Source organism: Phyllobates terribilis, unplaced genomic scaffold (assembly GCF_046119375.1).
Source record: "Phyllobates terribilis strain yellow unplaced genomic scaffold, ASM4611937v1 Scaffold_2__4_contigs__length_985480577, whole genome shotgun sequence".
NCBI classification, from domain to species: Eukaryota; Metazoa; Chordata; class Amphibia; order Anura; family Dendrobatidae; genus Phyllobates; species Phyllobates terribilis.
In genome coordinates, this window is record NW_027362762.1 from 43,970,415 (window position 1) to 43,994,642 (window position 24,228).

At 49.0% G+C, this 24,228-nt stretch overlaps 1 protein-coding gene across 4 annotated transcripts in view; it reads left to right on the forward strand.

Annotated features, from left to right (window-relative positions):
• Positions 1-263: 263 nt before the first annotated feature.
• The window catches only part of GDPD5 (glycerophosphodiester phosphodiesterase domain containing 5), a 149,559-nt gene continuing 125,594 nt past the window's right edge, over positions 264-24,228 (forward strand). For 2 of the 4 annotated variants that reach the window (XM_073661331.1, XM_073661348.1), the window contains exon 1: positions 23,469-23,600. The gene's annotated coding sequence lies outside the window, so the exon portion shown is untranslated. Of the gene's footprint in view, positions 601-1,006; positions 1,137-23,468; positions 23,601-24,228 lie in introns of those variants that run through there. The other 2 variants (XM_073661339.1, XM_073661342.1) reach the window with 2 other exon arrangements.

The window sequence follows — 24,228 nt, forward strand, 5'->3', positions numbered from 1 at the left end:
CACCTCACTTACCTCAGCCTCACCATTTCCACTAGTAGAAGTCCCCGCGCTGGCACCAATCACACCCCCCATTCCCACCTCAGAAACCGCCCCTCCAACACCAGACCCTACACCATTGTCAGACACTATTCACTCCACTTTCACTCATTTTTCCATCTCTATTTCTTTACACTGCTTTCTACTGGGGGGGTTATTATTTGAAATGCAGCTGCCCCTTTAAGGGCGATGCTGCAGGGTTTAATTACCACACCCTGCTTTTCAGCAGAGCATGCGCTGGCAGCTGCTGCAGACTGTTGCTCCAGCCTCTCCTGCAGACCATCTCCACGCTCCTTTGTGCACTTCACCACCGGGTCCCCCGCAGATACAGGAGGTGACACACACGCAGAGGACCCCGGTGGTGCGACCCCCTCCGGCGAGGATGCGGTCCGGGCCAGCATTACCGCAGCCATTACAGCTGAACCCGAGATGATAACCGATGCCGGGGTCCCTGACTTTGACCCAGAATCGGATCTGCATGTGGAGGACCCCGACACCTCAGCACACGCGGCCCCGGCTGACAGCGCACTGCCAACACTGCGGGGGGCGGCGACCGCCATTAAGGTACCACAGTCTCCACCCCCGAGCGTCAGCGGGTGCAGCAGGCGCCAGGCCGTCCCCCGCTTTCACTGAGGACCGGGCCTGGACACCTCCACAGATCTTATCACCGCCCGCCACAGGGCCACGCTCCAGACCACACACATTGTCCGGCTCTGCAGCCGCATGCCCACTCTCGCCCCCTCTGCTACCGCCAGCAGAGACAGCGACCTGCGCCCTATGTCTTGTACTCTCCCCGCTCCCTCGCACCGGACCAACTGCAGGGCCCGGGCCGGGATCCGGGGTGCCCAGGAAGGGGGACAAACACCAACCTTTCCTCCTATGTTTTCTTCCGATTCTTTTTCCCCCTCCTGGTTTCCTCATCCCCGCAGACCCCATCCCCAAACTTCAGGTGGGCATAATTTACTGGGGACTCTGACAGATCTGCTGCATGACGAGGCAACCCCCACTACACTACTGCTGTTATCATCTGCATCACCCTCTGAAATACTATTGTCTGATGGGAGTGGGACCTGCCTGGAGATCACTTACCAAGCCCCCAGGTGGGTAAGGTGTATGCAGTGAGCTCCCCCTAGTGGTGGCTGTATAAATCTGTATGTAGTGAGCTCCCCCTAGTGGTGGCTGTATAAATCTTGCATGTAGTGAGCTCCGCCTAGTGGTGGCTGTATAGATCAGTATGTAGTGAGCTCCCCCTAGTGGTGGCTGTATAGATCTGTATGCAGTGAGCTCCCCCTAGTGGTGGCTGTATAAATCTTGCATGTAGTGAGCTCCCTGTAGTGGTGGCTGTATAGATCTGTATGCAGTGAGCTCCCCCTAGTGGTGGCTGTATAAATCTTGCATGTAGTGAGCTCCGCCTAGTGGAGGCTATATAAATCTGTATGAGGTGAGCTCCCCCTAGTGGTGGCTGTATAAATCTGCATAGAGTGAGCTCCCCCTAGTGGTGGCTGTATAAATCTGCATGTAGTGAGCTCCCCCTAGTGGTGGCTGTATAAATCCAGCATGTAGTGAGCTCCCCCTAGTGGTGGCTGTATAAATCTTGCATGTAGTGAGCTCCCCATAGTGGTGGCTGTATAAATCTTGCATGTAGTGAGCTCCCCCTAGTGGTGGCTGTATAAATCTTGCATGTAGTGAGCTCCCCCTAGTGGTGGCTGTATAAATCTTGCATGTAGTGAGCTCCCCCTAGTGGTGGCTGTATATATCTGTATGCAGTGAGCTCCCTCTAGTGGTGGCTCTATAGATCTGTATGCAGTGAGCTCCTGACTCGCCCCCAGGGGCCTTACTATTCGGGGTAGTATATCACGGTGGCTGGCCCAGGGCGGTCAGTGCACAAAGGGGTAGCAAATACTAATAACAGTTCAGAGAATTCGTGACGCCACCTGTGGTGTCTGGTGAAGGTCACCAGCGCTGCAGCAGTCCTCTGAGGCAGGTGTCAAGGCAGCTAAAGATGGTACAGCTCCCCACAGGTGGAGCAGGCCTCAGGGCAGTGTAGATAGATAGATGGTGGGTGCGCTGGGCGTTGTAGTGCAGGGGAAGAACGATGGCACAGCCGGAGTAACGGACAGAGACAGGGGGTTTACCTTTACTGGTACAGCTGTTGTCCAGTATACTCTAGGTGAAGGGCGCACTTTTGGACTTCTCCCCAGGGAGCGGGTATAAGGCCTCCTGATCCGTGTCTGTCTCTGTGTATGCTCCTGGCCAGCCTGCAACTGTGCCTAGCTTATGTGTCCTGCTTTTACTCCACCTGTTGCTCTGAAGTAGGACCTCCGGTTGGTAACCACTTTCCCTGGACGTCGGGGCCTTCGTGGTTCCTGGTCCTGTATGTGCCTAGCTTCAGGTTTGCCAGGGACTTGTAGTCCTCCTGGGATTCCGGTTATCCCTACTGGGTGTAAAGGGTCCCTGTAGGTTCGGACCTGGTGTCCGGTATATATACTGGGGTGAGCCTGGTATGCTCCTCTGCCCCCTTTTATTACTCCTTCCTTCGGCCACGCTCGGGGCCCTCACTAGGCTTCAGTGCTGCTGAAGGCCTAGCTTGCCTCACACAGCAGCCTACGTGCTGCTCTCACTCTGTCTGAGCACACTGTAATGCTAATCTCTAGACTGAACTAACTGCCTGGCTCCACCTTCCCTTTATATATCCCTATCAGGGCTCCCTCTGCTGGTATGAGGTGGAAGGTGGAGGTGTTTGCATGTAGTGAGGGCCTCTTGTGGAGAAATCCGTCCATGCACCCTTCTGGGTTCTGTGGCACCATGCGCAGCAGGGCGCCACATTCCCCCCTAGTAAAACTCAGTACTCCTGGACTGAATCATTTTTGCAAAAACAAGTTAAACAATAACATTAACATTTACAATAATAACAATATGGTTACAGCAAGTCCCGGAACCTGGTGTCCTTTTCACCAAAAGTACATGGTAGCATGAGGGACCCGTCCGCAAACCCTCCACGTAGGCCCTGGGCGTGGCTGCAGGGCATAGGGGATCCAGGTGATGGACCTCGTCTTCCGCCGCGCCAAATGGGTTTTTGTCCAGTGGTCAGTAACAAGGCACTCCAGGGAGTGCAGTTATGTACTTAAACAGTTTTTGGGCTGCTCACAGTCCTCAGCCACAGAGTCTTTTTATATATACCCTCACGGGTGACTAAATACAATAGAAAAGTGTCCATGTCACCTAAATTGTCCATCAGCAAGGCAAAACACAACAATAAATGAATACATGAAAATTTTACAATAAAAATATACCCCAGGGGCAACTATTTATACTGTAGGCATTTCTGCTTACTCGCTAAACCTGACAGGGGCCTGGCCTTTGGTGCTATGTGTGGATCTACATAGAACGGGAGTGTGGATGGTATCTGTGTTTGTTATCCTGTCAGTTCTATGTGTAGGTAGGTTGTAAAACTGCCTTAACCTCTCCATGGGACTGGCAAGTTCACCATTGGCTGGGCCTTCTTGCTCCGCTCCAACCGGGGATCCTTCTTCCGGGGATTCTTCTCGAGCAGGCTCTTCTGGAGCACTTATAGGTTCTTCTTGCTGTGGAGGGTCTTCTGGCTGTTGGAAGAAGGGGATCACAGGTATTATCACTGCTCCTCCTATTTGGGGCCAATCTGCCGGGAAATCTCCTAATTCAGTGTGTATTACTGCTTCTTTAGGCTCCTCCGGTACGGTGAGAGGTGCTTCCTCCTAGGGCTTTAGCAGACCTGGACACAACTTCAGGTGGTCTTAGTTACATAGATTAGTTACATAGTTTATAAGGCCGAAAAAAGACAAGCGTCCATCCAGTTCAGCCTATTTCTTGTGCACTGCAGCTATTCCGCAGCGTTGATCCAGGGGAAGGCAAAAAAAAACCCATGCGGTATAGGCCAATTTACATCATTGAGGAAAAATTCACTTCCCGACTCCAATCTGGCAGTCAGATTAAATCCCTGGATTAGTTAACTATCACTAAGCATAAGATGTAATTTTATTGTTCTCAAGAAAGGCGTTCATGCCTCTCTTGAACTCATTAAGTGAGTTGGACATCACCACTTCCTCTCCCAGAGAGTTCCAGAGTCTCACGGCTCTGACCGTAAAGAATCCCCTTCTATGCTGGTGCAGGAACCTCCTTTCCTCCAGACGCATAGTGTGCCCCCTCGTCTTTGTTACCATCCTTGGTATAAACAGGTCATGGGAGAGATCTCTGTACTGCCCCCTGATGTATTTATACATGTTTATGAGGTCTCCCCTAAGCCTTCTCTTTTCCAACGTAAATAGGCCTAATTTTGACAACCTCTCTGGGTATTCTAGTCCCTCCATTCCCTTTATTACCTTAGTCGCCCTCCTTTGTACCCTCTCTAGCTCCAATATGTCTTTCCTGAGCACCGGAGCCCAGAACTGTGCACAATATTCTAAGTGCGGCCTTACCAGCGCTTTATACAGAGGAAGAACAATGTTCTCATCATATGCCCCTATTCCTCTTCTGATGCATGCCATGACTCTATTTGCCTTCGCAGCTGCTGCCTGACACTGGGCACTCCAATTTAATTTGCTATTAACCAAGACGCCCAGGTCCTTCTCCATGTCAGATTTCCCCAATGCTTTCCCATTTAATATGTATGGGTGACTGCTGTTTTTCTTTCCCATGTGCATGACCTTACATTTATCGGCATTGAACCCCATTTGCCATTTTTTGGCCCAACTCCCCAATTTATCTAAATCCTCCTGTAGCTGTGCCCTATCCTCATCTGTATTAACTACTTTACAAAGTTTAGTATCATCTGCAAATATTGCTATTTTACTATGCTCTCTTGATACCATTGCAGTCGTTCTTCCTCCGTCCTTGGTAATTAGACAGGTCTTCTTGCTATCAAATCTTGACTTTAACACAGCGTAGGGTTCTCTCTCCCACTGGTCATCAAGTCTGTGGTTTCTCCTTTTCCTTTTTAACACCACTTCTCCTGGTGTGAAGGGTTCTGTGGGAGCACTTTTATTGTAGTGGGCTTGCTGTTTGTCCCTCACACGAGTGAGACTGTTTTCGACACAGGCCTGTACTCTTCTGTACTGCTCCTGTCTGGTCGTGTCCCAGTCCTCAGTGGACATATCCGCTTCTGGTTCTATTACACCAAGCTCCAGGTCCATGGGCAACTTCCCGGGTCTTGCTTGCATAAGATATGCTGGAGTACAATTGGTGGAACTCACAGGTATGTGGTTGTACAGATCTACCAGGTTAGGTAGTAGGTCTGGCCACTGATTTCTCTCCTCTAATGGTAAGGTCTGGTCGATGACGATGTTATTCATCTTTTCACAGAGACCATTGGTTTGGGGGTGGTACGGCGTAGTCCGAATCTTCTTACACCCGTACAGATGACAGAACTCCTTGAACAATTTGGCTTCAAAGGCTGAGCCTTGATCTGTCAGCACCTGCTCCGGGTATCCATGGGGCCTGCAGAAGTACGCCTGAAACGTCTTAGCCGCAGTTTCTGCCATCAGATCCTTGACGGAGGCGACCACCAGGAACCGGGAGTAGTGATCCACCGTGATCAGGGCATAGGAATATCCTGACATACTGGGTGACAGCTCGACATGATCCAGGGCCACGATCTCCAAGGGTCGAGTTGTCTTGATGGGTTGCAGGGGTGCCTTCTGGCTGCTGTAGTCTTTTCTTCTGAGGCTACAGGGTCCACAATTCCGGCACCACCGCTCAATGGAACTCAATAAAACCGACACTTCAGCAGGGTTTCTAGCTTCTTCCAGCCAAAGTGCCCCGCTTGATCGTGGTAGGCCTCCAACACCATCTGGATGTCCGTCCTGGGCACTACAATCTGCCACACCATCTAATGGGTCCTCGGGTTGACGTACCTTCGGCACAGCTTCTCCCTATAGATGAACAGCCGGCTTCTCTCATTCCACAGTTGCTTGGCTTGTAGAGACGCTACCTTCTCCAGGGAGGAACCTTCCTGGGTTATAAATTCTTTAATACGGCTGACAACCGGGTCGCTGTCCTGGGTCTCCTTCCAGCTGTGGTGAGGCAAAGGGTTTATTGTCTTACCACTATGCCTCCTGGAGGCTTGTTGCTCGTGGACCATTCCATTCCTGTGGAAGGCAGGTAGCTCAATCTCCTCCAGGTCATCCACTTCCTCTTCAGTGTCCGACTGGTGAGGCATCCTGGACAGGGCATCGGCGTTGGCATTCTTGCGGCCTGCCCGGTACTTAATGGTTAACTGGTAGTTTGACAGCCGAACCATCCATCGTTGTTCCATGGCTCCTAACTTGGCTTTTTCCAGATGAGTCAAGGGGTTGTTATCTGTGAAGGCAGTGAATTTACTGGAGGCTAGGTAGTGCTTGAACCGCTCGGTGATGGCCCAGACCAGGGCCAGGAACTCCAACTTGAAGCTGCTATAGTTCTCTGAGTTACTCTCGGTCGGGCGGAGCTTCCTGCTTGCATAGGCGATCACCTTCTCTCGCCCATTCTGCTTCTGACTTAACACAGCTCCTAATCCCTCGTTGCTGGCATCAGTGTACAGCAGGAACGGTTGGCTGAAGTCAGGGTAGGCTAGGATCTCTTCGCCGGTCAGGATCCCCTTCATCACCTTAAAGGATTCAACTTGCTCCTTACCCCACCGGAACGGGGGGTTTCTGCCTCTCCCGGACTGTCCTACCAGGAGATCTTGCAAAGGCGCCTCTTTCTTAGTATAGTCCTTCACAAACCTCCGGTAATACCCAACTAGTCCCAGGAACTGACGCACCTCCTTGAGGCTCTTCGGCTCCGGCCATTTCTTGATGGCAGTGACCTTCTCCGGGTCTGGTGCTACTCCCTCTGGATTAACGATGTGCCCCAGGTACTGTACCTTTCGCTTGAGCAGGTGGCACTTTGAGGGCTTCAGCTTCATCCCGTACCGGGACAGTGACTCAAATACCTCTGCCAGGTGCTTCAAGTGGTCCTCATACATCTTGGAGTACACTATCACGTCGTCCAGGTATAGTAGTACAGTCTCGAAGTTGCGATGTCCCAGGCAGCACTCCATCAATCTCTGGAACGTTCCGGGGGCGTTGCAGAGTCCAAACGGCATACTGTTGAACTCGCAGCTACTTGCCAGTACCCACTAGTGAGGTCAAGGGTGGAGAAGTAATTTGCAGACTTAAAGGCAGCCAGGGATTCCTCTATACGTGGTAAAGGGTATGCATCTTTATGTGTAATGCGATTTACTTGTCTGTAATCTACACACATTCTCATGCTCCCGTCCTTTTTCCTGACTAGAACTAGGGGAGCTGCCCAGGGGCTATAGATATCTCTTATTACCCCTGCCTTCTTCATGTCGTGCAACATCTCCTTCGCCTTCTGGTAGTGTGCTGGTGGTATAGGCTTGTAACGTTCTTTGATGGGTGGATGGTCACCTGTGGGGATATGGTGTTGTACCCCTTTAATCCTCCCAAAGTCAAGCGGGTGTTTACTGAATACCTGCTCGTATTCCTGAACCACCCGGTGTACACCCTGTTTCTGATGGGCAGGAGTGGTGTCTGTCCCAACATGGAGCTGTTGACACCAATCCTCCACCTGGGTTGCCGGGTCATTATCCTCCACTTCGTCTGGTGAGGTTAAGGACTCTGCCGTGTGTATGGAGTTGTTATCTACTGTGTACAGTTTGGCAACAGCATGGTAATCTAATCTCATCCTCCCCATAGTTTAGGAGGCGTACGGGCACCCTCCCATTGCGTACATCCACTACCCCTCTGGTGGTCAAGAGTGTAGGTCTGTGCTCTGAGCTAAGGGGTTCTACTACCGCCTGGTAGCTCTGTCCTCTGAGACCTATTGCTGCTCTACACCAAATCAGCATTTCACTCATTGGGGGAATCACAATGGGTATTGGGTCTGTCACCCGTACATAACCAATCTCACCACCTGTTAGCTTTACCTGTTGCGGGTACATAAGGGCTCGGATCTCTTTCTGGAGCACCCTCCTCTGCCCTCGTCTGGCAGTGTCAGCCATCTGTTGGAGCAAGAACAACGCTTCTCCCAAACACTTACTGACAATATTTGTGCCAAGTATCATATACAAGTCTGTATCATCAGGATTAGTCTCTACTACAATTAGTCCCTGGTCCTTCAGTTCCACTCTTCCCACCTTTACTGCCACATCCTTAACCCCTACTAGGTTAAGGGGAAGGCCATTGGAGGCATACACGGAAAGGTTTGGAGCTGGCGGGCTCAGTTCGTCTATGGACCAGAACCTTTTGTAGAGGATGTCAGGCATAATGGTTACCTGAGATCCTGTGTCCAGCACAATGGACAGGAAAGGTCTTCCTCCCACGAACTGGCGGTACCAGTTTGTTGGGCCTGGTTGGTCTACTCCTGGGTGTCGGCCCTCGGCCCCAGGGTTTCCTCGTTTAAAGGACACCTCCGCGTGGTGTGGCCTGCTTTATGGCAGCGGTAGCAGATGAAGTCTTCTGGAGGGCGGCGTTGGTCGTTGGTCCTCCCACGGGGTGGCGTTGTCCCCCTCCGGGGTGGTGTTGTCCTCCTACGGGGTGGCGTTGTCCTTCTTCTTCTTCTCATCCAGGGGACATCCTCAGGGCTGTTGGCGAGTAGGATCCTTCCTTCCGGCTCACGCTCCGTCTGTAGCTGCAGGGTGCTCATGACAGTGGCCAGGGTTTTACTTAGCTGGCGCACCTCAGAGCGTATGCTGTCCAGCTCGCTAGGGGGCACTGTTTGCATCCTTGTTTCGGCCGTTAGTGAAGGAGCTGTGGGTGCTGCAGGCACGGGGGGTGGTCCCACCCTGGTAACGCTGGATAGCAGTGTCTGTGGTTTCCAGGGGCTGCAGACCATTTATAGCCATGTCCTTAAGGGTGTCAAAGGTGGCATCTGGATGGTCTAAGGCCCACCACCGTACAGTTCTGTATTCTTCCTGGGACTTCAACCCCCAGATGAATTGTTCCGTCAGCATTTTATTTTCCTCATGGATGCTGGCTGGACTAACCTGTTTCAGGGCCCGCGGGGCCTCCTGTAAGCGCCAGGCATAGTCCCGGATACTGTCCTCGGGTTTCTGGACACACTGGTAGAACCTCATCCGGAAATCTGTCTCAGTGCGGTTTTCAAACGCGGTTTGCAGTCTTTTAAAGATGGTGGACACTGATTCTTGGTCTGAGGCTGGCCAGGTTTCAACTTCTCGCGCAGCGGCACCAGTCAATTGTCCTAACACTACAGCGGTTCTCTGCTTGCAAGTCATAGAGTACATGTCCAGTATGCCGCATATTTTCCTCTTGAATCCGGACAGTGTGTCCGGTTTGCCGTTAGACTGGGGGAACCACTTCGCTCCAGGGATATATGGCAGGGCCATAGGGATCAATGGAGTTACGACCCCTGCTGGTGGAGCGGCTGCTCCGGCCTGTGCGGCGCCGGGCGCAGGTTGGACATCAGGAGCGTTAATCGATGCTCCGGCAGCTTGCTGGTCGTCGGCCATTGTTGCGCCCCCCTAGTGAACCGGAGCCTACCTTCTTTAACAGGTAGGCCGCAGCTCCACGTGCGACGGTCTTCTTTCAGGACCTTGCGTCGCTCGCGTCTGACGTCAGAGCGTCCTCTCGCTCCTTCCGGGACCTAACGCTTCCTGGTACGACGTCAGGGGCGGGGCGTGTCCTGGGCTTCGCGCGCTTCCAGCGGTTACGCCCCTCTTCTTCCCGCGCGGCGACCCGAAAATGGCGGATAATGGCGGGAAACAGCGGCAATTCACCACAGTAAGATTTACAGTCTTTTAAGGCGCACAGTACCCGGTGGCAACGGGCACGCAATCCTGTTCGTGACGCCAAGTGGGATGACTCGCCCCCAGGGGCCTTACTATTCGGGGTAGTATATCACGGTGGCTGGCCCAGGGCTGTCAGTGCACAAAGGGGTAGCAAATACTAGTAACAGTTCAGAGAATTCGTGACGCCACCTGTGGTGTCTGGTGATGGTCACCAGCGCTGCGACGGTCCTCTGAGGCAGGTGACAAGGCAGCTAAGATGGGACGGCTCCCCACAGGTGGAGCGGGGTCTCAGGGCAGTGTAGATAGATAGATAGATAGATAGATAGATAGATAGATGGTGGAAGGTGCGCTGGGCGTTGTAGTGCAGGGGAAGAACGATGGCACAGCTGGAGTAACGGACAGAGACAGGGGGTTTTGCTTCGTTACCTTTACTGGTACAGCTGTTAGATACGGTCCAGGGTACTCCAAGTGAAGGGCGCACTTTTGGACTTCTCCCCAGTGAGCGGGTATAAGGCCTCCTGATCCGTGTCTGCCTCTGTGTAAGCTCCTGGCCAGCCTGCAACTGTGCCTAGCTTATGTGTCCTGTTTTTACTCCACCTGTTGCTCTGAAGTAGGACCTCCGGTTGGTAACCACTTTCCCTGGACGTCGGGGCCTTCGTGGTTCCTGGTCCTGTATGTGTCTAGCTTCAGGTTTGCCAGGGACTTGTAGTCCTCCTGGGATTCCGGTTATCCTTACTGGGTGTAAAGGGGTCCCTGTAGGCTCGGACCCGGTGTCCGGTATATATACTGGGGTGAGCCTGGTATGCTCCTCTGCCCCCTTTTATCACTCCTTCCTTCCTCTCGCCTTCGGCCACGCTCGGGGCCCTCACTAGGTTTCAGTGCTGCTGGAGGCCTAGCTTGCCTCACACAGCAGCCTACGTGCTGCTCTCACTCTGTCTGAGCACACTGTAACGCTAATCTCTAGACTGAACTAACTGCCTGGCGCCACCTTCCCTTTATATATCCCTATCAGGGCTCCCTCTGCTGGTATGAGGTGGAAGGTGGAGGTGTTTGCATGTAGTGAGGGCCTCTTGTGGAGAAATCCATCCATGCACCCTTCTGGGTTCTGTGGCACCATGCGCAGCAGGGCGCCACACTCCCTCTAGTGGTGGCTCTATAGATCTGTATGCAGTGAGCTCCCTCTAGTGGTGGCTGTATAGATCTGTATGCAGTGAGCTCTCTCTAGTGGTGGCTGTATAGATCTGTATGCAGTGAGCTCCCCCTAGTGGTGGCTGTATAAATATTGCATGTAGTGAGCTCCCCTAGTGATGGCTGTATAAATCTGTATGTAGTGAGCTCCCTCTAGTGGTGGATGTATAGATCTGTATGTAGTGAGCTCCTCCTAGTGGTGGCTGTATAGATCTGTATGCAGTGAGCTCCGCCTAGTGGTGGCTGTATAGATCTGTATGCAGTGAGCTCCCCCTAGTGGTGGCTGTATAAATCTTGCATGTAGTGAGCTCCCTGTAGTGGTGGCTGTATAGATCTGCATGTAGTGAGCTCCCCCTAGTGGTGGCTGTATAGATCTGTATGTAATGAGCTCCCTCTAGTGGTGGCTGTATAGATCTGTATGTAGTGAGCTCCCCCTAGTGTTGGCTGTATAAATCTTGCATGTAGTGAGCTCCCTCTAGTGGTGAGGCAGTGTAGATGTTCGGTGCCTTTGCCTTGTGCCAGGACATCCTATGGCTCCAATGCTACATAACTGGATACCAGTTGGAAGCTGAAGAGCCTGAAGTGTTACATTAGCGATGGATGGCCATTGAGTGAGGACTCCACTTGAGTCACTCCTGGAGGGTTTGGTGCCTTTATCTGGGGAGCCCACGTTCCTCAGGGACATGCCGTGAATCCGTGTCTTCCATTGTACATTATTGATTAGTGAGGGGCCGTTATTCCCCCTGGAGTCGATGAGTGGAGACAGTTACATCCATTAGCGGAGCTGAGTCAGTCACCAACAATGGATGTCACTCGTAAGATCGGCATTTATAATGCAGCCAGTGTGAAAAGGGATGAGCGGATAATCAGCGTTCACTGTGTATGGGGGCTGTAGATAAAATCTATGCAAGGTGCCTAGTGCACTGGATATTGTGTTTATTGGCATATGAGAGGCAGCACAGAGTATTTCAGGAGAGGAGCGTGCTGGCCTTAATGGGGTGGGAAGATGTTAGTGAGGACTGGGCTGCATGTGACAAATGACAGCTCACAGGTAGAGGAAGGCGCCGGTTATCCAGCAGCACAGAGTATTTCAGGAGAGGAGTGTGCTGTTCTTCTGGCAGTTAATAGACTCAATGTTACATGGTGGAAGGAGTGGGGGGTCTCCAGCAGCACAGAGTATTTCAGGAGAGGAGTGTGCTGTTCTTCTGGCAGTTCATAGACTCAATGTTACATGGTGGAAGGATTGGGGGGTCTCCAGCAGCACAGAGTATTTCAGGAGAGGAGTGTGCTGTTCTTCTGGAAGTTCATAGACTCAATGTTACATGGTGGAAGGAGTGGGGGGTCTCCAGCAGCACAGAGTATTTCAGGAGAGGAGTGTGCTGTTCTTCTGGCAGTTCATAGACTCAATGTTACATGGTGGAAGGATTGGGGGGTCTCCAGCAGCACAGAGTATTTCAGGAGAGGAGTGTGCTGTTCTTCTGGAAGTTAATAGACTCAATGTTACATGGTGGAAGGATTGGGGGGTCTCCAGCAGCACAGAGTATTTCAGGAGAGGAGTGTCCTGTTCTTCTGGAAGTTAATAGACTCAATGTTACATGGTGGAAGGATTGGGGGGTCTCCAGCAGCACAGAGTATTTCAGGAGAGGAGTGTGCTGTTCTTCTGGAAGTTCATAGACTCAATGTTACATGGTGGAAGGATTGGGAGGTCTCCAGCAGCACAGAGTATTTCAGGAGAGGAGTGTGCTGTTCTTCTGGAAGTTCATAGACTCAATGTTACATGGTGGAAGGAGTGGGGGGTCTCCAGCAGCACAGAGTATTTCAGGAGAGGAGTGTGCTGTTCTTCTGGAAGTTCATAGACTCAATGTTACATGGTGGAAGTGACGCGCCCCCTGGGACATATTCCTTTTTGAGGGGAATACCCGGCACCGGATCAGATGGGGGGTTGTAGTCTCCGAGCGGCTGTGACCCGGTCCCGTGCCCAGGGCGTCAAGCTCAGTGTGATGTGGCAGTTCTACAGATGTTACTAAAGTTCTTTTGTGTCGACTACGCCACCCGTTGTATTGCGGTCACTATGGCCGCCGCTGCAGCAGGGTCCGCTGAGGCTGATGGTGTAGGTGCAGCTTTTGATGGTATAACCCCCAACGGGTGGGGTATAGCCTCAGGGGGTCAGGTGCAGAGGATGGGGGTTGTGGTGGTGCAGCATAGATGTTAAAGGAAGACAGAGTCGAGTTGTGCAGTTTAGGGTATTTACTCACTGCTGATGTTCCGGTCACTCCAGCTGCTAGTGACCACCCGAGCCGTGCTGCGTCCACCAGGTCCTGGATCCAGCCAACCCCCAAGCGAGTCCGGAGCGTGACCCTGAGCTCTCCTTCTGTCCTTTCTCTGGCCGTCCCCACTAGTGATCCACCCAGGTCCAGCTCCCTCGGGCCTTCTGTTGGGTGACCCTTGGCCTTGGGTTCCCTGACCCTCCGCGTGGTATGCCTTCGGGGTGGATGTGGTGGGTGGCCGTGGCAGACGCTGCCCACGGCCTCCGGTCTCTGGCTGGGGTGTGTTTCTGCCCCCACCAGCTTGGGTTCCGGTACCCTGATGCCGGCTCTTCACCCGTTGTTTTAATTTGGGATCTTGGAGTCCTCTCTTCTGCTTCCCCCTCTGGGTCTCTCTTTCTCTGCTCCACTCTCTCTCTCTCTAGGGCTCTGCTCTGCTCCTCTTCCTGATTCTGACAGACTGACCCTGATTCTAGTTGGTGCCCACCTTATATATCCCTCTATGTGTGAGCTCAGGTGACCAGCACCCAATGAGCTCCTATCTTTACCCAGGCTGCTCCCCCTATCTGCCCCTACACTACATGGGATGTACCACCCCCCCTCCCACTCCAGCCAGGAACAGACTCGGTCGTACCTGCACATTTCTAAGTGGGAGTACCGTCGGCCTGTTCCTCGGAAATGGGATGTATGTAGTGCATGCAGCCTACCGAGCTCAGTTCCACTCTCCATCCTTGCCCGGGAGTGGAATATCACACCTCTGGGTTGAGGTGCAATACCCCTGTAGCAGCCGAATCCTCAGGGTGCTACAGAAGGATTGGGGGGTCTCCAGCAGCACAGAGTATTTCAGGAGAGGAGTGTGCTGTTCTTCTGGAAGTTCATAGACTCAATGTTACATGGTGGAAGGATTGGGGGGTCTCCAGCAGCACAGAGTATTTCAGGAGAGGAGTGTCCTGTTCTTCTGGCAGTTCATAGACTCAATGTTACATGGTGGAAGGATTCGGGGGTCTCCAGCAGCACAGAGTATTTCAGGAGAAGAGTGTGCTGTTCTTCTGGCAGTTCATAGACTCAATGATACATGGTGGAAGGATTCGGGGGTCTCCAGCAGCACAGAGTATTTCAGGAGAAGAGTGTGCTGTTCTTCTGGCAGTTCATAGACTCAATGATACATGGTGGAAGGATTGGGGGGTCTCCAGCAGCACAGAGTATTTCAGGAGAGGAGTGTGCTGTTCTTCTGGCAGTTCATAGACTCAATGTTACATGGTGGAAGGATTGGGGGGTCTCCAGCAGCACAGAGTATTTCAGGAGAGGAGTGTCCTGTTCTTCTGGCAGTTCATAGACTCAATGTTACATGGTGGAAGGATTCGGGGGTCTCCAGCAGCACAGAGTATTTCAGGAGAAGAGTGTGCTGTTCTTCTGGCAGTTCATAGACTCAATGATACATGGTGGAAGGATTGGGGGGTCTCCAGCAGCACAGAGTATTTCAGGAGAGGAGTGTGCTGTTCTTCTGGCAGTTCATAGACTCAATGTTACATGGTGGAAGGATTGGGGGGTCTCCAGCAGCACAGAGTATTTCAGGAGAGGAGTGTCCTGTTCTTCTGGCAGTTCATAGACTCAATGTTACATGGTGGAAGGATTCGGGGGTCTCCAGCAGCACAGAGTATTTCAGGAGAAGAGTGTGCTGTTCTTCTGGCAGTTCATAGACTCAATGATACATGGTGGAAGGATTCGGGGGTCTCCAGCAGCACAGAGTATTTCAGGAGAAGAGTGTGCTGTTCTTCTGGCAGTTCATAGACTCAATGATACATGGTGGAAGGATTGGGGGGTCTCCAGCAGCACAGAGTATTTCAGGAGAGGAGTGTGCTGTTCTTCTGGCAGTTCATAGACTCAATGTTACATGGTGGAAGGATTCGGGGGTCTCCAGCAGCACAGAGTATTTCAGGAGAAGAGTGTGCTGTTCTTCTGGCAGTTCATAGACTCAATGATACATGGTGGAAGGATTGGGGGGTCTCCAGCAGCACAGAGTATTTCAGGAGAGGAGTGTGCTGTTCTTCTGGCAGTTCATAGACTCAATGTTACATGGTGGAAGGATTGGGGGGTCTCCAGCAGCACAGAGTATTTCAGGAGAGGAGTGTCCTGTTCTTCTGGCAGTTCATAGACTCAATGTTACATGGTGGAAGGATTGGGGCTCTCCAGCAGCACAGAGTATTTCAGGAGAGGAGTGTGCTGTTCTTCTGGCAGTTCATAGACTCAATGTTACATGGTGGAAGGATTGGGGCTCTCCAGCAGCACAGAGTATTTCAGGAGAGGAGTGTGCTGTTCTTCTGGCAGTTCATAGACTCAATGTTACATGGTGGAAGGAGTGGGGGGTCTCCAGCAGCACAGAGTATTTCAGGAGAGGAGTGTGCTGTTCTTCTGGCAGTTCATAGACTCAATGTTACATGGTGGAAGGAGTGGGGGGTCTCCAGCAGCACAGAGTATTTCAGGAGAGGAGTGTGCTGTTCTTCTGGAAGTTCATAGACTCAATGTTACATGGTGGAAGGATTGGGGGGTCTCCAGCAGCACAGAGTATCTACATCTCTAGGCTGAATCTATTCCGCCAGTCTTCATCCTCAGATGTGTGGGGCCGCGATGCACGATGGGAGTACTAGTCCTGCACCCTATAGCGTATTCACTGCTCTCCGGGGACGTTTTGTGTGTAATGAGTTTATACTATGACGACGCCCCGAGCTGTAATCTCTCCTAAATGGGCTCAGATATATTGAGCTCATCAATCAGCCGCCTTTCATATCGCTGGACTTTATAATAATAAACCAAAAAATCAACGGCTACAATTCACAGACGTGGGAGGAGATGTTCAACTTTGTGTGGAACTACAAGTGCCAGCATGTCCAGATAGCAAAATTATCAAAATTGGTCATTTATCTATTGTGTAAATAAATGCATAAACACAAGGGGGTTCCCAACATATGGTTACTCTAGTGCTCCTGGTGTCTCAGGGGGACCCTCCACTATGGGACCCTATACATTATATACTCCCTGCTTAAATATCACTTCCCCACCATACTATACGAATACCACACAAAATATTGCACTGAGACCTGCAAATTGTGCCACAGCCAGCATGCTCTCATCAAAGGGGTAAATGTCCTTGTCCGGGCACTCTGGCATTGTTATGGGGGTGCTCAAGCTGCTTATATTTATAGGGGTTCATTACTATTGTTCAGGGCCAGGGACGGGTTTTTGGACACTTATGTTGGCATGGTATGAGTTGGATACATTTTGCATTGTGTGGCGCTGTTATTAGATGACTTTATGCATGCAGCTGTTATTTGGGCACTGTATGTTGGTTTTATTGGGCACTGTATATTTCTATTACTTTTGCACTATTTTTGTTTTGTGTGGCACTGTTAAGTATTGCTTCATGCATGGGGCTGTCAGTTGGGCACTGTATTTGCTATTACTTGGGCACTGTATGGTATTTATTATTTGGGGACTGGAGAAGAATGGAAGGCACCCAGGATGGAGACATTATACAAGGATGGGGACATTATATCAGAATTGGAATATTACACCAGGATAGGAGACATTATTCCAGGATGGGAGACATTATATCAGGATGGGGATATTATACCAACATGCGATATATTATACCAGGATGGGTAGCATTATACCAGCATGGGGACATTATACCAGGATGGTGGACATTATACAAGGATGGGGACATTATACAAGGATGGAGATATTATACCAGGATGGGGGACATTATACTAGAATGGGGGACATTATACCGAGGTAGGGGCATTATACCAGGATGGGGGGCATTATACCAGGATGGGGGACACATTGTACCACAATGGGGGACATTGTACCAGGATGGGGCCATTATACCAGAATGGGGGAAATTATACCAGCATGAGAGACATTATATCAGAATATGGGCATTATACTAGAATGGGGGACATTATACCAGGATAGGGGCTTTATACCAGGATGAACATTATACCAGGATAAGGGCATTATAGCAGGATGGGGAGCATTATACCAGAACGGAGGACACATTGTACCAGAAAGGGGACATTATATCAGGATGGGGACATTATACCACAATGGGGGAAAATTATACAAGGATAGGAGCATTATACCACGATAGGGACATTATACCAGAATGGGGGACATTGTACCAGAATGGAGGACATTATACTAGGATGAGGGACATTAAACCAGAATGGGGGGAATTATACCAGGATGGGGGACATTATACCAGGATGGGGGACATTATACCAGGATGGGGTGCATTATACCAGGATGGGGTGCATTATACCAGGATGGGTAGCATTATACCATAATGGGGATATTATACCAGGATGGGTAGCATTATACCATAATGGGGATATTATACCAGGATAGGGGCATTATACCAGGATAGGGACATTATACCAGGATAGGAACATTATACCAGAATGGAGGACATTGTACCAGAATGGAGGACATTATACTAGGATGAGGTACATTATACCAGAATGGGCACATTCTACCGAGATGGGGGGAATTAAACCAGGATAGGGGACATTATACCAGGATGGGGTACATTATACCAAGATAGGGGCATTATACTAGGATAGGGGTCATTATAACAGGATGGGGGGCATTATACCAGAATGGGGGACACATTGTACCACAATGGGGGACACTGTACCAGGATAGGGGCCATTATACCAGGATGGGGGAAATTATACCAGCATGGGAGACATATCAGAATAGGGGCATTATACTAGAATGGGGGACATTATACCAGGATAGGGGCTTTATACCAGGATATGGGACATTATACCAAGATGTGGGACATTATACCAGGATGGGGAGCATGATATCAGGATGCGGAGCATTATACCACAATGGGGGAAATTATATGAGGATGGGGGACATTGTACCAGCATGGGTGACATTATATCAGAATATGGGCATTATACTAGAATGGGGGACATTACACCAGGATGTGGGACATTATACCTGGATTGGGAGCATTATACCAGGATGGGGACATTATAACAGGATGGAGGCATTACATCAGAATGGGGAACATTTTACTAGGATGGGGGACATTATACCAGAATGGGAGACACATTGTACCAGAATGGAGGACATAATACCAGGATGGGGACATTATACCAGAATGGGGGACATTATAACAGGATGGAGGCATTACATCAGAATGGGGGACATTTTACTAGGATGGGGGACATTATACCAGAATGGGGGACACATTGTACCAGGATGGGTGACATTGTACCAGGATGGGTGACATTGTACCAGAATGGGGAGCATTATACCAGAACGGAGGACACATTGTACCAGAATAGGGGACATTATACCAGGATGGGGACATTATATCACAATGGGGGGCATTATACCATGATAGGGGCATTATACCAGAATGGGGGACATTATACCAGAATGGGGGACATTATACCAGGATGGGGGGACATTATACCAGGATGGGGGACATTATTAGAGGATGGGGACATTATACCAACATGCAGGATATTATACCAGGATGGGGTGCATTATCCCAGGATGGGTAGCATTATACCATAATGGGGATATTATACCAGGATAGGGGCATTATACCAGAATGGGGGACATTGTACCAGAATGGAGGACATTAAACTAGGATGAGGCACATTATACCAGGATGGGGGCATTATTCCAGGATGGGGACATTATACCAACATGCAGGATATTATACCAGGATGGGTAGCATTATACCAGGATGGGGGACATTATTCCAGGATGGGGGACATTATTCCAGGATGGGGGACATTATTCCAGGATGGGGACATTACACCAGGATGGGGGAAATCATACCAGCATGGGAGACATTATATCAGAATAGGGGCATTATACCAGGATGTGGGACATTATACCAGGATGGGGAGCATTATATCAGGATGGGGACATTATACCACAATGGGGGAAATTATACGAGGATAGGGGCATTATACTAGGATGGGGGACATTATACCAAGATGGGGGACATTATACCAGGATGGGGGACATTATACTCGGATGGGGAGCATTATACCACCATGGGGGACATTATACCAGGAAAGGATAGGAGCATTATACCAGGATGGGACATTGTACCTGAATGGAGGACATTTTATCGGGATGTTGGGAATTAAACAAGGATGGGGGACATTATACCAGGATGTGGGACGTTATACCAGGATGGTTGATATTGTACCAGGATGGGGGACATTATATCAGGATGGGTGACATTGTGCTGAAATGGAGGACATTATACTGGAATGGTGGGAATTAAACCAGGATGGGGGACATTATATCAGAATGGGGGACTTTATACCAGGATGGGGCTATTATACCAGGATGGGGGACATTATACCAGGATGGGGGACATTTTATCAGGATGGGGAAAAATGTTATAGCATGGGGCCCAGGATGGAGGATAATATGGGCACACTACTTGGTGACATAACAAGGGTGTGGCAGATATATGAATGGAGTCTATGACCTTGTGATCTTGGCTTGACAGTCAGTGTATTTAACCTTCCTGCAGATTTTCCATTCCAGAATTCAGGAAAGCTGGGAGATCTGTAATGATCGCACTCAGCTTTCCAAAAAAAAAACGAAACCAGAATGCATCAATTCTGTCAACAAAAAATCACATGAAATGTATATAAATCACTGGAGTTTTCTTGATTTTTGTAGAATTGTGGGGGCTGCAACTTTCAGTTCTCTGGCGGGTGGTGCACCCTCTGCGCTATTAACTACGGCTGCACAGCGATGCTGGGGGTAAACGTATCATTTGGGACATTGGCGTCATGATTAGGAAGGAAGAGTCTGATTTCCCAGAAGACAATGGGGATTATATGGAACATTTTTTGGCAGCTGCTTGTTGTGAAAACGATGCTATTGTATCACCGCGCTGTGCTCCAAGGTCAACGCTTCAAGGTCACCATACACAGCGGCAGCGTCATCCTGTGCACCGTACTGCAAGGGATGTGACCATGGAAAAGGTGTCAGTCCTGAAGATATATAGAAACCTGTTTAGGTTAACACCTGGCATTAACCCCTTCCTTCATTACATATATATACGGGGTGGGCCGAATAGATGTATACACCTCAGCATGAAAAATTTGTATAAAAGGTTTATTACTAGATTTATATAGACACGTTTGACTTCTGCAATCACATTAGGTGCTGAATGTGGCGACCATCAACATCCAGACACTTCTGATTCTGCAAACTACTGCACAAACAACTTTAATTGCAGCGACCACACATTGCTCTGCACCACACATTGCTCTGCACCACACATTGCTCTGCACCACACTTTCTTTGCATAGTGCAGCCAGTGCCTTAGGATTCATGCTCATACCGATTCTATATATATATATATATATATATATATATACATACATATATATACATATACATATATACATATACATACACACACATACATACACATACACACACATACATACATACATACACACACATACATACACACACATACATACACACACACATACACATACATACACACACATACACATACATACACACACACACACACACACACACATACATACACACACATACACACACATACACACACACCCGTTCAAAAGTTTGGGGTCACCCAGACAATTTTGTGTTTTCCATACTTTTATTTATCAAATGAGTTGCAAAATGATTAGAAAATATCGTCCAGACATTGACAAGGTTAGAAATAATGATTTTTATCAGAAAGAATAATTTTCTCTTCAGACTTTGCTTTCGTCACAGAATGCTCCTTTGCAGCAATTCCAGCATTGCAGACCTTTGGCTTCTAGCTGTTAATTTGCTGAGGTCATCTTGAGAAATTTCCCCCCATGCTTCCTGAAGCCCCTCCACAAGTTGGATTGGCTTGATGGGCACTTTTTACACCATACGGTCAAGCTGCTCCCACAACAGCTCAATGGGGTTGAGATCTGGTGACTGCGCTGGCCACTCCATTACAGATAGAATACCAGCTGTCTGCTTCTTCCCTAAATAGTTCATGTATAATTTGGAGGTGTGCTTTGGGTCATTGTCCTGTTGTAGGATGAACTTGGCTCCAATCAAGCGCTGTCCACAGGGTATGGCATGGCATTGCAAAATGAAGAGTTAGCCTTCCTTATTCAAAACCCCATTTACCTTGTACACATCTCCTACTTTACCAGCATCAAAGCAACCCCAGACCATCACATTACCTCCACCATGCTTGACAGATGGCGTCAGACACTCTTCCAGGATCTTTTCAGTTGTTCTGCGTCTCACAAATGTTCTTCTGTGTGATCCAAACACCTCAAACTTTGATTCGTCTGTCCATAAAACTTTTTCCAATCTTCCTCTGCCCAATGTCTGTGTTCTTTTGCCCATATTAATCTTTTCCTTTTATTAGCCAGTCTCAGATATGGCTTTTTCTTTGCCACTTTGCCCTGAAGGCCAGCATCCCGGAGACGCCTCTTCACTGTAGACGTTGACACTGGCGTTTTGCGTGTACTAGTTAATGAAGCTGCCAGTTGAGGAGCTGTGAGGCGTCGATTTCTCAAGCTAGAGACTCTAATGTCCTTGTCTTGTTGCTCAGCTGTGCAGCGAGGCCTCCCACTTCTCTCTCTACTCTGGTTAGAGCCTGTCTGTGCTCTCCTCTGAAGGGAGTAGTACACACCGTTGTAGGAAATCTTCAGTTTCTTGGCAATTTCTCGCATGGAATAGCCTTCATTTCTAAGAACAAGAATAGTCTGTCGAGTTTCATGTGAAAGTTCTCTTTTTCTGGCCATTTTGAGAGGTTCATAGAACAAACAAATGTAATGCTCCAGATTCTCAACTAGCTCAAAGGAAGGTCAATTTTATAGCTTCTCAAATCAGCCAAACTGTTTTCAGCTGGGCTAACATACTTGTGCAAGGGTTTTCTAAACATCCATTAGCCTTCTTACACAGTTAGGAAACACAATGTGCCATTAAAACACTGGAGTGGTGGTTGTTGGAAATGGGTCTCTATACACCTATGTAGATATTGCAATAAAAACAAAACGTTTGCAGCTAGAATAGTCATTTACCACATTAACAATGTATAGCGTGGATATATATTACAGACCAAAAGTTTGGACACACCTCTTGAAGCTCATCAAGAGAATGCCAAGAGTGTGCAAAGCAGTCATCAAAGCAAAAGGTGGCTACTTTGAAGAACCTAGAATATAAGACATATTTTCAGTTGTTTCACACTTTTTTGTTAAGTATATAATTCCACATGTGGTAATTCATAGTTTTGATGCCTTCAGTGTGAATGTACAATTTCCATAGTCATGAAAATACAGAAAAATCTTTAAATGAGGTGTGTCCAAACTTTTGGTCTGTACCAATATATATATATATATATATATATATATATATATATATATATATATACACACACCATAAAACTGAGCTGCGGAGAACAGAGGGTGTCCCCCGACTCATCCAGGAGCTTTTCCTTCACTTCCAATATTTACTAAATAGAATCAATATTTACAAAACAGTCACTAATATAATGATATATATATATATACTGTATGTATACAGTAATCTGTGCGCAGAGCTCCTCGGCGGCACAGGGGGCCGGGATTTCTTCTATATGCTGCAATGCATTTCACTATATAGTACAAGCGATCGGACAATCACAGATTTTTCTCCACCAGGACTAACAAAAAAAATAAATAAAATAATATAAAAATTGTATAAATATATATAAAGTTTTATGTCACTTCCCTTTTAATAATAAAATAAAAATCACATGTAATCACATGTAATCACATGTCACATCCGTAAAAGTCTGATCTATGACAATATAAAATTATTTATCCCTTATAGTGACCGACGCAAAGAAAAAAAATTAATGGAAGCTCAAAAATTAACTCCCTAAAAGTAATAAAAAGCAATCAAAAATTCATATGTACCCCGTTTTTTCAATCTGCTAAAATAAAATAATAATAATAATAATGATGATGATTAACAAATTCTGAATCCTTGAGGTTATGGCCTTGATAAATGTGATAACGCCCGCTGCTCCTGGATCAGTGCTGCTGAGAAGGGGGACAGTGATACAATCCTCACTGAGGTGCGTGTCCCTTTAAGGTTTTAGGCGTGTTAGGGATAGGGGTGCGTGTCTCTTTAAGAGCCCGGGGCGGGGCGTGGTTTGTGAGCAGAGAGCCGGGGCGGGGCCTGCTGGCTGAGTACAGCGGGGTCGGTGCAGTGATCACACGGAGCGCAGCTCTCCGCACACCCGGACGGCGGGCACCAGCGCTGCCGGACACCTGCACAGGGTAAGTGTGACCCGGCGCCGCCCGCTGCTGCCCGGCCCCAGCCTGCCGGGGACCACAGCAACCAGCATGGCCCCGCCCGGGACTGGGACTGGGACTGGGACTTGTCACCCACAGCCCCTCTAGTCGTCCTGGTACTTGTAGTTCTCCAGTAATTACATCTGGGCGGTTGGTTATGTGCATCTTCCAGTATGACCCCTACAGCTGTTAGACTTCTTGGTACTTGTAGTTCCCCAGCAGTAGCATGGCAATGCACCAGCCTTCCTGTGTGTTCTGGCACTTGTAGTTCTCCAACAGGTTCAGCCCAGTATGTTAAGGCAGTGCATGGAGAACTACAGATCTCAGCATGACTTTCTGGAACTTGTAGTTCTCCAATTACATCTGGGCGATTGATTATGTGCTGAAAGAGGAAATGTTACTCCCAGTGTGACTCCTTCAGCTGTTAGTCTTCCTGGTACTTGTAGTTCTCCAGCAGATACATCCCAGAATGAGGAGAGTGTGTGTAGGGAACTACAGGTCTCAGCATGCCTTCCTGGTACATGTACTTCCCAGCATGAGGAATGTTTGAATGGGGAACTACAAGTACCAGGAATCCTAACAGCTGAGGGGAGCCATACTAGGAGTCGTAGTT